This window comes from Coturnix japonica, unplaced genomic scaffold (genome assembly GCF_054131305.1).
Source record: "Coturnix japonica strain WE unplaced genomic scaffold, WE-NBRP24 Scf039, whole genome shotgun sequence".
Lineage (NCBI taxonomy): Eukaryota > Metazoa > Chordata > Aves > Galliformes > Phasianidae > Coturnix > Coturnix japonica.
In genome coordinates, this window is record NW_028188942.1 from 5,203,875 (window position 1) to 5,218,027 (window position 14,153).

A 14,153-nucleotide genomic window follows, 5' to 3' on the forward strand; every position below is an offset into this window, starting at 1 on the left:
CCACCTGACCCACAAGTGCCAACTCCTGCCCCACAAGTGCCACCTCGCATCCCACAAGTGCCACATCCTGCCCCACAAGTGCCACCTCCTGCCTTACAAGTGCCAATTCCTGCTTCACAAGTGCCAGCTCATGCTTCACAAATGCCAGCTCCAGCCCCACATCATCAACTTCCTGTCCCACAAGTGCCACCTCCAACCCCACAAAGACAGCCTCCTGCCCCACATCATCCACCTCCTGCCCCACATCATCCACCTCCTGCCCCACAAGTGCCAATTCCTGCCCCACAAGTGCCACCTCCTGCCCCACAAGTGCCAATTCCTGCCCCCCAAGTGCCAGCTCCTGCCCCTCATCATCCACCTCCTGCCCCACAAGTGCCACCTCCTGACCCACAACATAAATCTCCAGCCCCACAAGAGCCGCCTCCTGCCCGACAAGTTACACCTGCTACAAGTTCCACAAGTGCCACCTCCCTGCTCACGAGTGCCACATCCCGCCCCACATGTACCACCTCCTGCATCACAACTTCCACCTCCCGCCCCACATGTACCACCTCCTGCATCACAACTTCCACCTCCCGCCCCACATGTACCACCTCCTGCATCACAACTTCCACCTCCCGCCCCACATGTACCACCTCCTGCATCACAACTTACACCTCCCGCCCCAAGAATGCCACATCCTGCCCCACAAGTGCCACCTCGTGCCTCACAAGTGCCACCCCCCCCAAAAGTGCCACCTCCCGCCCCACAAGTGCCACCTCCCACGCACAAGTTCCACCTTCCGCCCTACAAGTGCCACCTCACACCCCAACAGTGTCAACTTCCGCCCCACAAGTGCCACCTCACACCCCACAACTTCCACATCCCGCCCCACAAGTTCCACCTCCTCCACACAAGTGCCACCTCCCTGCCCACAATTGCCACCTCCCGCCCCACAAGTTCCACCTCCTCCCCACAAGTGCCACCTCCCGCCCCACAAGCGCCACCTCCCTCTCCACAAACTCCACCTCCCACGCACAAGTGCCACATCCTGCCCCACAAGTGCCACCTCATGCCTCACAAGTGCCACCCCCCTCCCACAATTGCCACCTCCCGCCCTACAAGTGCCACCTCCTGCCCCACAAGTTCCACCTCCTCCCCACAAGTGCCACCTCCTGCCCCACAAGCGCCACCTCCCTCTCCACAAACTCCACCTCCCACGCACAAGTGCCACATCCTGCCCCACAAGTGCCACCTCATGCCTCACAAGTGCCACCCCCCTCCCACAATTGCCACCTCCCGCCCTAAAAGTGCCACCTCCTGCCCCACAAGTTCCACCACCTCCCCACAAGTGCCACCTCCTGCCCCACAAGCGCCACCTCCCTCTCCACAAACTCCACCTCCCACGCACAAGTGCCACCTCCTGCCTCACAACTTACACCTCCCGCCCCAAGAATGCCACATCCTGCCCCGCAAGTGCCACCTCCCGCCCCAGAAGTGCCACCTCCCGCCCCACGAACTCCACCTCCCACGCACAAGTGCCACCTTCCGCCCCACAGGTGCCACCTCACCCCAACAGTGTCAACTTCCGCCCCACAAGTGCCACCTGTCACCCCACAACTTCCACATCCCGCCCCACAAGTGCCACCACCTGACCCACTAATGCAACCACCTGCCCCACAAGTGCCAACTCGTGCCCCACAAGTGCCAACTCCTGCCTTACAAGTGCCACCCCCTGCCTCACAACTTCCACCTCCCGCCCCACAAATGCCACCTCCTGCCCTACAAGTGCCACCTCAGGCCCCACAAGTGCCCCCTCCCGCTCCACAAGTGCCACGTCCTGCCCCACAAGTGCCATCTCCCGCCCCACATCATCCACCAACCGCCCCACAAGTGTCACCTCCTGCCCCACAACTTCCATCTCCCACTCCAAAAGTGCCACCTACTGCACAACAAATACCATCTCCTGCCCCATAAGTGCCACCTCCTGCCCCACAACCGCTACCTCCTGCCTCATATCATTCACCTTCCGCCCCACAATTTCCACCTCCTGCTCAACTACTGCCACGTGCTGCCCCACAAGTTCCATTTCCCGCCCCACAAGTGCCACCTCCCGCCCCACAAGTGCCGCCTCCAGCCACACAAGTGCTAAATCGTGCCGCACAACTTCCACCTCCCGCCCCACAACTGCCACCTCCCGCCTTAAAAGAGCCACCTCCCGACCCACAAGTGCCTCCTCCTGTCCCACAGTTGTCACCTCCCGCTCCACAAGTTACACCTCACCCCCCACAAGTTCTACCACCCTCCCCACAAGTGCCACCTGCAGCCCCAGAAGTGTCAAATCCTGCCACACAACTTCCACATCCAGCCCCACAAGTGCCACCTCCTGCCCAACAAGTGCCACCTCCCACCCCACAACTTCCACTTCCCGCCCGACAACAGCCTCCTCCTGCCCCACAAGTGCCACCTCCTGCCGCACAAGTGCCACCTCCTGCCCCACATCATCCACCTCCTGCCTCACAAATGCCTCCTCCTGACCCACAAGTTCCACCTTCCGCACCACAAGTGCCACCTCCCGCCCCTCTATAGCCACCTCCTGCCCCACAAGTTACACCTCTTGCCCCACAAGTTACACCTCTTGCCCCACAACGTCGACCCTTGCCCCACATGTGTCACCACCTGACCAACAAGTGCCAACTCCTGCCCCACAAGTGCCATTTCCTGCACCACATTCGCTGCGTCCTGCCCCAGAAGTGCTACCTCTCGCCCCACAACTTCAACCTCCAGCCACACAAGTGCCAACTCCTGCCCAACAAGTGCCACCTCCCGCCCCACAAGTGCCACCTCCCGCCCCACTACTTCCACGTCACACCCCAAATCTTCTTACCTTCAACCCCACAAGTGCCACCTCCTGCCCCAAACTTTCAACCTACTGCCCCACAACTGCCGCTTCCCACCCAGCAATTGCCAACCCCCTCCCCACAAGTGCCTCCTCCCGCCCCACAAGTGCCAACCCTTACCCCACAAGTGCCAACTCCTGCCCCACAGCATCCACCAACCGCCCCAATAGTGCCAGCTCCCGGCCCACAATTGCCACCTCCTGCCCCACAACTTCCATCTCCCACTCCACAAGTGCCACCTACTGCACAACAAATACCATCTCCTGCCCCACAAGTGCCACCTCCCACCCAACAACTTCCACTTCCCGTCCAACAACGGCCTCCTCCAGCCCCACAAGTGCCTCCTCCAGCCACACAAGTGCCTCCTCCTACCCCACAAGTGCCTCCTCCTGCCCCACAAGTGCCACCTCCTGCCCCACAAGTGCCTCCTCCTGCCACACAAGTGCCACCTCCTGCTGCACAAGTGCCACCTCCTGCCGCACATCATCCACCTCCTGCCTCACAAATGCCTCCTCCTGACCCACAATTGCCACCTGCCGCCCCACAACTTCCACCTCACGCCCCACAAGTGCCACCTCCCGACCCACATGTGCCACAACCCGCCCCACAAATCCAACTCCTGACCCACAAGTGCCACCTCCCGACCCACATGTGCCAACTTCTGCCCCACAAGTGCCAGCTCCTGCCCCTCAAGTGTCACCTCTTCCCCACAAGTGCCACCTTCTGCTCCACAAGTGCCACTTCCTGCCGCACAAGTGATACCTCCAGCCCCACAACTGCCACCACCCGCCCCACAACTTCCACCTCCCGCCTCACAAGTGCAACCTCCAGGCCCACAAGTGCCACCTCCAGATCCACAAGAATTAACTCCTGCCCCACAAGTGCCACCTCCTGCCCTTCAAGAGCCACTTCTTGCCCCACAAGTAACATTTCCTGCCCCACAAGTGCCAACCCCTGCCCAACAAGTGCTATGACCCAGCCCAAAAGTGCCAACTCCTGCCCCACTAGTGCCACCTCCCGGCCCACAAGTGCCACCACCCTCCCCACAACTTCAACCTCCTTCCCCAAAACATCCACCTCCCGCCCCACAGGTGTCATCATCTGCCCCACAACTGCCACATCCCGCCCCACAAGTGCCACCTCCTGCCCCACAAGTGCCGCCCCCAGCCCCGCAACTGCCACCCCTCACCCCACAATTTCCACCTCCCACCCCACAATTTTTACCTCCCGCCCCACAAGTGCCATCTCCTGCCCCACAGGTGCCACCTACTGTTCCACATCAACCACCTCCTTCCCCACATCATCCACCTCCTGTTCCACAAATGTCACCTCCTGACCCACAACTTCCACATCCTGCCCCACAAGTGCCACCTCCTGCCCCACATAATCCACGTCCTGCTCCAAAATTGCCACCTCCTGCCCCACAAGTGCCACCTCCCACCCCAAAAGTGCCACCTCCAGCCCCACCAGTTCCACCACCCGCCTCACAAGTACCACCTCCTGACCCACAAGTGCCACTACGTGACCCACAATTGCCACCTCCCATCTCACAATTGCAACTCTCGCCCAACAAGTGCCACCTCCTGCCCCACAATTGCCACCACCCCCCCAACAAGTGCCACCTCCCGCCCCACAAGTACCATATCCCGCCCCACAAGTGCCAACTCTCGCCCCACAAGTGCCAACTCCTGCCCCACAACATCCACCTAACGCTCCAAAATTGCCACCTCCTGCCCCACAAGTGCTACTTCCTGCCTTACAAGTGCCACTTCCCGCTGCACAAGTGACACCTCCAGCCCCACAGCTGCCACAACCCGCCCCACAACTTCCACATCCCGCCTCACAACTGCAAGCTCCTGCCCCACAATTGCCACCTCCTACCACACAAGTGCCAACTCCTGCCCCACAAGTGCCACCTCATGTCCCTCAATTTTCACCTTATGCCCCAAAAGTGCCACCTCCCGCCCAACAAGTGCAACATCTCGCCCCACTAGTGCCACGTCCCGGCCCAAAATTGCTACCTCCTGCCCCACATCATCCACCTCCTGTTCCACAAATGTCACCTCCTGACCCACAACTTCCACCTCCTGCCCCACAAGTGCCACCTTCTGCCTCACAAGTGCCACCCCTTGCCCCACAAGTGCCACATCCCACCGCACAATTTCCACCTCTTGTTACACAAGTCCCACCTCCCGCCCAACAACAGCCTCCTCCTGCCCCACAAGTGCCACCTCCTGCCCCACAAGTGCCACCTCCCACCCCACAAGTGCCACGTCCTGTCCCACAAGTGCCACCTCCTGCCGTACAAGTGCCACCCTCTGCCCCACAATTGCCACTTCTTGCCCCACAATTGCCAATTCTTGCCCCACAACTTCCACCTCCCACCCCATAACTTCCACCTCCCGTCCCACAGCTTCCACATCCTGCCCCACAAGTGCCCGATCCTGCCCCAGAAGTACCACCACCTGACCCACAAGTGCCAACTCCTGCCCCACAAGTGCCACATCCCGCCCCACAAGTGCTACCTCCTGCCTTACAAGTGCCCATTCCTGCTTCACAAGTGCCAGCTCATGCTTCACAAATGCCAGCTCATGCCCCACATCATCAACTTCCTGCCCCACAAGTGCCACCTCCAACCCCACAAAGACAGCCTCCTGCCCCACATCATCCACCTCCTGCCCCACAAGTGCCAATTCCTGCCCCACAAGTGCCAGCTCATGCCCCACAAGTGCCAGCTCCTGCCCCACAACAGCCTCCTCCTGCCCCACAAGTGCCACCTCGCATCCCACAAGTGCCACATCCCGCCCCACAAGTTCCACCTCCTGCCTTACAAGTGCCAATTCCTGCCCTACAAGTGCCAGCTCCTGCCCCACAAGTTCCACATTTTGCCACACCACTGTAACCTCCCCCCCAAATAATCCACCTCCTGCCCCACAAGTGTCACTGACCGCCCAACTTCCTCCTCCTGACACACAAGTGCAACCTCCTGCCCCACAAGTGCCAGCTCCTGCCCGACAAGAGCTACTTCCTGCCCCACAAGTACCTCTTCCCTCCCAACAAGTTCCAATTTCTGCCCCACAATTGCCACCTCCTGCCCCACAAGTGCCACCTGCTGCCCCACAAGTGCAACCTCCTGCCCCACAAATGCCACCTTTCGCCCCACAAGTGCCACCTCCCGCTCCACAACTTCCACCTCCCACTCCACAACTTCCACCTCCTGCCCTACAAGTGCCACCTCCCGCCCCTCAAGAGCCACCTCCCGCCCTTCTCCTTCCATCTTCCATCTCCTGGCTCACAAGTTCCAACTCCTGCCTCAAAAGAGCCACCTCCCGCCCCACAACTTCCACGTAACGCCCCATAAGTTCCACCTCCTGCCCAACAAGTGCCACCTCTCGTCCCACAAGGACCACCTCCTGCCCCACAAGTGCCACCTCCTGCCTTACAAGTGCCACCTCCGGCCCAACAAGTGCCACCACCCTCCTCAAAATGCCAACTCCCGCCCCACAAGTGCCACGTCCAGCCCCACAACTTCCACCTCCTGCCCCAAAAGTGTCAACTCCTGCCCCATAAGTTCCATATCCCGCCCCACAAGTGCCACTACCTGCCCCACTAGTGCCATCTCCATTTCCACAGGTGCCACCTCCCGCCCCACAACTTCCACGTAACGCCCCATAAGTTCCACCTCCTGCCCAACAAGTGCCACCTCTCGTCCCACAAGGACCACCTCCTGCCCCACAAGTGCCACCTCTTGCCCCACAAGTGCCAAATACTTCCCCACAACTTCCACCTTCTGCCGCACTAGTGCCAACTCCAATTCCACAAGTGCCACCTCCCACACCACAAGTGCCACCACCTGACCCACAAGTGCCAACTCCTGCCCAACGTGTGCCACATCCTGCCCCACAAGTGCCAAATCCTGCCCCGCAACTTTTACCTCCTGCTCCACAAGTGCCAACTCCTGCCCCACATCATCCACCTCCTGCCCCACAAGTGCCACCTCCAGCCCCACAAGTGCCACCTCCAGCCCCACAAGTGCCACATCCCTCCCCACAAGTGCCAGCTCCTGCCCCACAAGTGCCACCTACCACGCCACAAATTCGACCTCCTGCCCCACAAGTTCCACCTCCCGCCCCACAAGTGCCAAATCCTGCCACGCAACGTCCACATCCTGCTCCACAAGTGCCACCTCCTGCCCCACATCATCCACCTCCCATCCAACAAGTGCCACCACCTGCCCCACAACTGCAAATTCCTGCCCCACAAGTGCCAGCTCATGCTTCACAAGTGCCAGCTCCTGCCCCTCATCATCCACCTCCTGCCCCACAAGTGCCACCTCCCGCACAACAATTGTGGCCACATGACAAACAAGTGAAAAATCCCACCCCACAAGTGCCACTACATGCCCAACAGGTGCCACCTCCCACCCCACAACTTCAGCCTCCCGCCACAGAAGTGCCAACTCCTGCCCAACGTGTGATATCTCCTGCACCACAAGTTCCAAGTCTTGCCCCACAAGTTCCACCTACCATCCCACAAGTGCCACCTCCAGCCCCACAAGTGCCATCTCCCACCCCACAAGTACCAAATCCTGCCCCACAACTTCCACCTCCTGCCCCAGAAGTGCCATCTCCAGTCGCACAAGTTCCACCTTCTGCCCCACAAGTGTAACCTCCAGCCCCATAAGTGCCAAATCCTGCCCCACAACATCCACCTGTGCCCTACAAATACCATTTCCGGCTCCACATCATCCAACTCCTGCCCCACAAGTGCCACCTCCTGCCCAACAAGTGCCACCTCCTGCCCAACAAGTGCCACCTCCCGACCCACAAGTGCCAGCTCCTGCCGTGCAAGTGCCAGCTCCTGCCCCGAAAGTGCCAGCTCCTGCTCCACATCTGCCACCTCTCGCCCCACAAGTTCCAGCTCCCGCCCCATAAGTGCCACCTCCCTCTCCACAAATTCCACCTCCCTCCCACAAGTGCCACATCGCTCCCCACAAGTGCCACCTCCTGCCCCACTAGTGCCACCTCCTGCCCCACTAGTGCCACCTCCCACCCCACAAGTACCAAATCCTGCCCCACAACTTCCACCTCCTGCCCCAGAAGTGTCATCTCCTGCCCCACATGTGTCACCTCCTGCCGCACATCATCCACCTCCAAACCCATAAGTGCCACCTCCTGCACAACAAGTGCCAATTCCTGCCCCACAAGTGCCAGCACATGCTTCACAAGCGCCAGCTCCAGCCTAACATCATCCACCTCCTGCCCCACAAGTGCCACATCCCGCCCCACAAGAGCCACTTCCTTCCCCACAAGTACCCCATCCCACACCACAAGTTCCAATTCCTGCCATACAAGTGCCTCCTCCTTCCCCACAAGTGCCACCTCCTGCTTCACAACTTCCACCTCCCGACCCACAAGTGCCACCTCCTGCCCCACAACTTCCACCTTGCGACCCACAAGTGCGAACTCCCGCCAAACAACTGACACCTCCTGCCTCACAAGTGCCACCTCCCGACCCACAAGTGCCACCTCCTGCCCCGCCAGTTCCACCTCCTGCCATGCAAGTGCCAGCTCCTGCCCCACATGTGCCACCTCTCGCCCCACATGTGCCACCTCCCGCCCCATAAGTGCCACCTCCCTCTCCACAAATTCAGCCTCCCGCCCACAATTGCCACATCGCTCCCAACAAGTGCCACCTCCCGCCCCACAAGTTCTAACTCCCGCCCCACAAGTGCCAACTCCCGCCCCACAAGTGCCAACTCCCGCCCCACAAGTGCATACTCCCGCCCCACAAGTGCCAACTCCCGCCCCACAAGTGCCACCTCCCGCCCCACAAGTGCCAACTCCCGCCCCACAAGTGCCAACTCCTGCCGCACAACTGCCAATTCCAGCCCCACAAGTGCCAGCTCATGCTTCACAAGTGCCAGCTCCTGCCCCTCATCATCCACCTCCTGCCCCACAAGTGCCACCTCCTGCCCCACAACGACCACCTCCTTCCCCACATCATCCACCTCCTTCCCCACAAGTTCCAATTCCTGCCCTACAAGTGCCAGCTCATTCCCCTGAAGTGCCAGCTCCTGCCGCACAAGTGCCACATTTTGCCACACCACTGCCACCTCCCTTTCCAAATAATCCACCTCCTGCCCCACAAGTGTCACTGACCGCCCAACTTCATCCTCCTGACCCACAAGTGCCACCTCCTGCCCCACTAGTGCCACCTCCCGACCCACAAGTGCCACCTCCTGCCCCGCCAGTTCCACCTCCTGCCATGCAAGTGCCAGCTCCTGTCCCACATGTGCCACCTCTCGCCCCACTAGTGCTAACTCCCGCCCCATAAGTGCCTCCTCCCTCTCCACAAATTCAGCCTCCCGCCCACAAGTGCCACCTCCCGCCCCACAAGTCCCACCTCCCGCCCCACAAGTGCCAACTCCCGCCCCACAAGTGCCAGCTCCCGCCCCACAAGTGCCAGCTCCCGCCCCACAAGTGCCAACTCCCGCCCCACAAGTGCCAACTCCCGCCCCACAAGTGCCAACTCCTGCCCCACAAGTGCCAGCTCCTGCCCCTCATCATCCACCTCCTGCCCCACAAGTGCCACCTCCCGCACAACAATTGTGGCCACATGACAAACAAGTGAAAAATCCCACCCCACAAGTGCCACTACATGCCCAACAGGTGCCACCTCCCACCCCACAACTTCAGCCTCCCGCCACAGAAGTGCCAACTCCTGCCCAACGTGTGATATCTCCTGCACCACAAGTTCCAAGTCTTGCCCCACAAGTTCCACCTACCATCCCACAAGTGCCACCTCCAGCCCCACAAGTGCCATCTCCCACCCCACAAGTACCAAATCCTGCCCCACAACTTCCACCTCCTGCCCCAGAAGTGCCATCTCCAGTCGCACAAGTTCCACCTTCTGCCCCACAAGTGTAACCTCCAGCCCCATAAGTGCCAAATCCTGCCCCACAACATCCACCTGTGCCCTACAAATACCATTTCCGGCTCCACATCATCCAACTCCTGCCCCACAAGTGCCACCTCCTGCCCAACAAGTGCCACCTCCTGCCCAACAAGTGCCACCTCCCGACCCACAAGTGCCAGCTCCTGCCGTGCAAGTGCCAGCTCCTGCCCCGAAAGTGCCAGCTCCTGCTCCACATCTGCCACCTCTCGCCCCACAAGTTCCAGCTCCCGCCCCATAAGTGCCACCTCCCTCTCCACAAATTCCACCTCCCTCCCACAAGTGCCACATCGCTCCCCACAAGTGCCACCTCCTGCCCCACTAGTGCCACCTCCCGCCCCACAAGTGCCAACTCCAGCCCCACAAGTGCAACCTCCCACCCCACAAGTACCAAATCCTGCCCCACAACTTCCACCTCCTGCCCCAGAAGTGTCATCTCCTGCCCCACATGTGTCACCTCCTGCCGCACATCATCCACCTCCAAACCCATAAGTGCCACCTCCTGCACAACAAGTGCCAATTCCTGCCCCACAAGTGCCAGCACATGCTTCACAAGCGCCAGCTCCAGCCTAACATCATCCACCTCCTGCCCCACAAGTGCCACATCCCGCCCCACAAGAGCCACTTCCTTCCCCACAAGTACCCCATCCCACACCACAAGTTCCAATTCCTGCCATACAAGTGCCTCCTCCTTCCCCACAAGTGCCACCTCCTGCTTCACAACTTCCACCTCCCGACCCACAAGTGCCACCTCCTGCCCCACAACTTCCACCTTGCGACCCACAAGTGCGAACTCCCGCCAAACAACTGACACCTCCTGCCTCACAAGTGCCACCTCCCGACCCACAAGTGCCACCTCCTGCCCCGCCAGTTCCACCTCCTGCCGTGCAAGTGCCAGCTCCTGCCCCACATGTGCCACCTCTCGCCCCACATGTGCCACCTCCCGCCCCATAAGTGCCACCTCCCTCTCCACAAATTCAGCCTCCCGCCCACAATTGCCACATCGCTCCCAACAAGTGCCACCTCCCGCCCCACAAGTTCTAACTCCCGCCCCACAAGTGCCAACTCCCGCCCCACAAGTGCCAACTCCCGCCCCACAAGTGCATACTCCCGCCCCACAAGTGCCAACTCCCGCCCCACAAGTGCCACCTCCCGCCCCACAAGTGCCAACTCCCGCCCCACAAGTGCCAACTCCTGCCGCACAACTGCCAATTCCAGCCCCACAAGTGCCAGCTCATGCTTCACAAGTGCCAGCTCCTGCCCCTCATCATCCACCTCCTGCCCCACAAGTGCCACCTCCTGCCCCACAACGACCACCTCCTTCCCCACATCATCCACCTCCTTCCCCACAAGTTCCAATTCCTGCCCTACAAGTGCCAGCTCATTCCCCTGAAGTGCCAGCTCCTGCCGCACAAGTGCCACATTTTGCCACACCACTGCCACCTCCCTTTCCAAATAATCCACCTCCTGCCCCACAAGTGTCACTGACCGCCCAACTTCATCCTCCTGACCCACAAGTGCCACCTCCTGCCCCACTAGTGCCACCTCCCGACCCACAAGTGCCACCTCCTGCCCCGCCAGTTCCACCTCCTGCCATGCAAGTGCCAGCTCCTGTCCCACATGTGCCACCTCTCGCCCCACTAGTGCTAACTCCCGCCCCATAAGTGCCTCCTCCCTCTCCACAAATTCAGCCTCCCGCCCACAAGTGCCACCTCCCGCCCCACAAGTCCCACCTCCCGCCCCACAAGTGCCAACTCCCGCCCCACAAGTGCCAGCTCCCGCCCCACAAGTGCCAGCTCCCGCCCCACAAGTGCCAACTCCCGCCCCACAAGTGCCAACTCCTGCCCCACAAGTGCCAGCTCCTGCCCCTCATCATCCACCTCCTGCCCCACAAGTGCCACCTCCTGCCCAAAACCTGCCACCTCCCTCCCCACAATGCCACCTCCTGCCATATTAGTGCAGCCTCCTGCCCCACAAGTGCCAACTCCCGCCCCAAAAGTGCCACTTCCTGCCCCTCTATCGCCACCTCCTGCCCCAGAAGTTCCACTTCCTGCACCACAAGTCACACCTACAGCCCCACAATTTCCACCTCCTGTTTTACAAGTTCCACTTCCGCCCCACAAGTGCCACCTCCTGCCCAACAAGTGCCAGTTCATGCCCCACAAGTGCAAGGTCCTGTCCTTCAACTTCCACCTCCTGCCCCACAAGTGCCACCTCCTGCCCCACATCATCCACCTCCCGCCCCACAATTGCCACCTCCTGCCCCACAAGTGCCACCTCCCGCCCAACAATTGTGGCCACATGACAAACAAGTTCCACTTCCGCCCCACAAGTGCCACCTCCTGCCCAACAAGTGCCATTTCTTACCCCACAGGTTCCAAATCCTACCCCACTGGTGACATTTCCTGCCCCACAAGTGCCATTTCCCCCCCCACATGTGCCAACTCCTGCCTTACAAGTTTCACCTACCACCCCACAAATTCCACCTCCCACCCCACAAGTTCCACCTCCTGCCCCACAAGTGCCAATTCCTGCTTCACAAGTGCCAGCTCATGCTTCACAAATGCCAGCTCATGCCCCACATCATCAACTTCCTGCCCTACAAGTGCCAGCTCATGCCCCACAAGTGCCACCTCTTGCCCCACAAGTGCCACCTCCTGCCCCACATCATCCACCTCCTCCCCCACAAGTGACAATACCTGTTCCACAAGTGCCACCTCCCGCCCCACAACTTCAACATCCCGCCACACAAGTGCCGACTCCTGGCAACGTGTGCCACATCCTGCCCCACAAGTGCCAGCTCCTGCCCCACATGTTCCACCTACCATCCCACAAATTCCACCTCATGCCCCACAAGTGCCAACTCCCAACCCACAAATGCCAAATCCTGCAATGCAACTTCCACCTCCTGCTCCACAAGTGCCACCTCCTGCCTTACATCGTCCACCTCCCACCCAACAAGTGCCACCACCTGCCCCACAAGTGCCAATTCCTGCCCCACATGTGCCAGCTCATGCTTCACAAGTGCCAGCTCCTGCACTACGTCATCCACTTCCTGCCCCACAAATGCCACCTCCTGACCGACAAAGACATCCTCCTGCCCCATAAGTGCCAATTTCTGCCCCACAAGTGCCAGCTCATTCCCCTGAAGTGCCACATTTGTCCACACCACTGCCTCCTCCCCCCCAAATAATCCACCTCCTGCCCCACAAGTGTCACTGACTGACCAACTTCCTCCTCCTGACCCACAAGTGCAACCTCCTGCCCCACAAGTGCCAGCTCCTGCCCGACAAGAGCCACTTCCTGCCCCACAAGTACCTCTTCCCTCCCAACAAGTTCCAATTTCCACCCCACAAGTGCCACCTCCTTCTGCACAAGTTCCACCTCCTGCCCTAAAAGCTCCATTTCCTGCCCTACAACTTCCACCTCCCGCCCCACAAGTGCCACCTCCTGCCCTACAACTTCCACCTCCTGGCCCACAAGTGCCACCTCCCGCCCTACAACTGCCAAACCCTGCCCCAAAACTTCCACCTCCTGCCCAACAATTTCCAACTCGTGCCCCACAATTGCCACCTCCTGCCACACAAATGCCACCTTCTGCCTCAAAATGCCACCTCCTGCCCAACAACTCCAACCTCCCGCCCCACAAGTACCACCTCCTGCTCCACAAGTTCCACCTCCTGCCCCATAAGTTCCACCTTACGCCCCACAAGTGCCATCTCCTGCCCCAAAAGCTCAATTTCCTGCCCCATCAGTGCCACCTCCCGCACCACAAGTGCCACCTCCTGCCCCATAAGTGCCAATTTCTGCCCCACAAGTGCCACTTCCCGCCTTACAAATGCCACCTCCTGCCCCACAACTTTCACCTCCTGCCCCACAAGTGCAACCTCCCTGCCCACGAGTGACACAATCTGCCCAAGTGCCACCTCCTGCCTCACAACTTCCATCTCCCGCCCCACAAGTGCCACCTCCTGCCCCATAAGTGCCAATTTCTCCCCCACAAGTGCCACTTCCCGCCTTACAAATTCCACCCCCCACCCCACAAGTTCCACCTCCTGCCCCAAAAGTGCCAATTCCTGCTTAACAAGTGCCAGCTCATGCTTCACAAATGCCAGCTCATGCCCCACATCAACTTCCTGCCCCACAAGTGCCACCTCTAACCCCACAAAGACAGCCTCCTGCCCCACATCATCCACCTCCTCCCCCACAAGTGACAATACCTGTTAGACAAGTGCAACCTCCAGCCCCACAACTTCAACATCCCTCCACACAAGTGCCGACTCCTGGCAACGTGTGCCACACCCTGCCCCACAAGTGTCA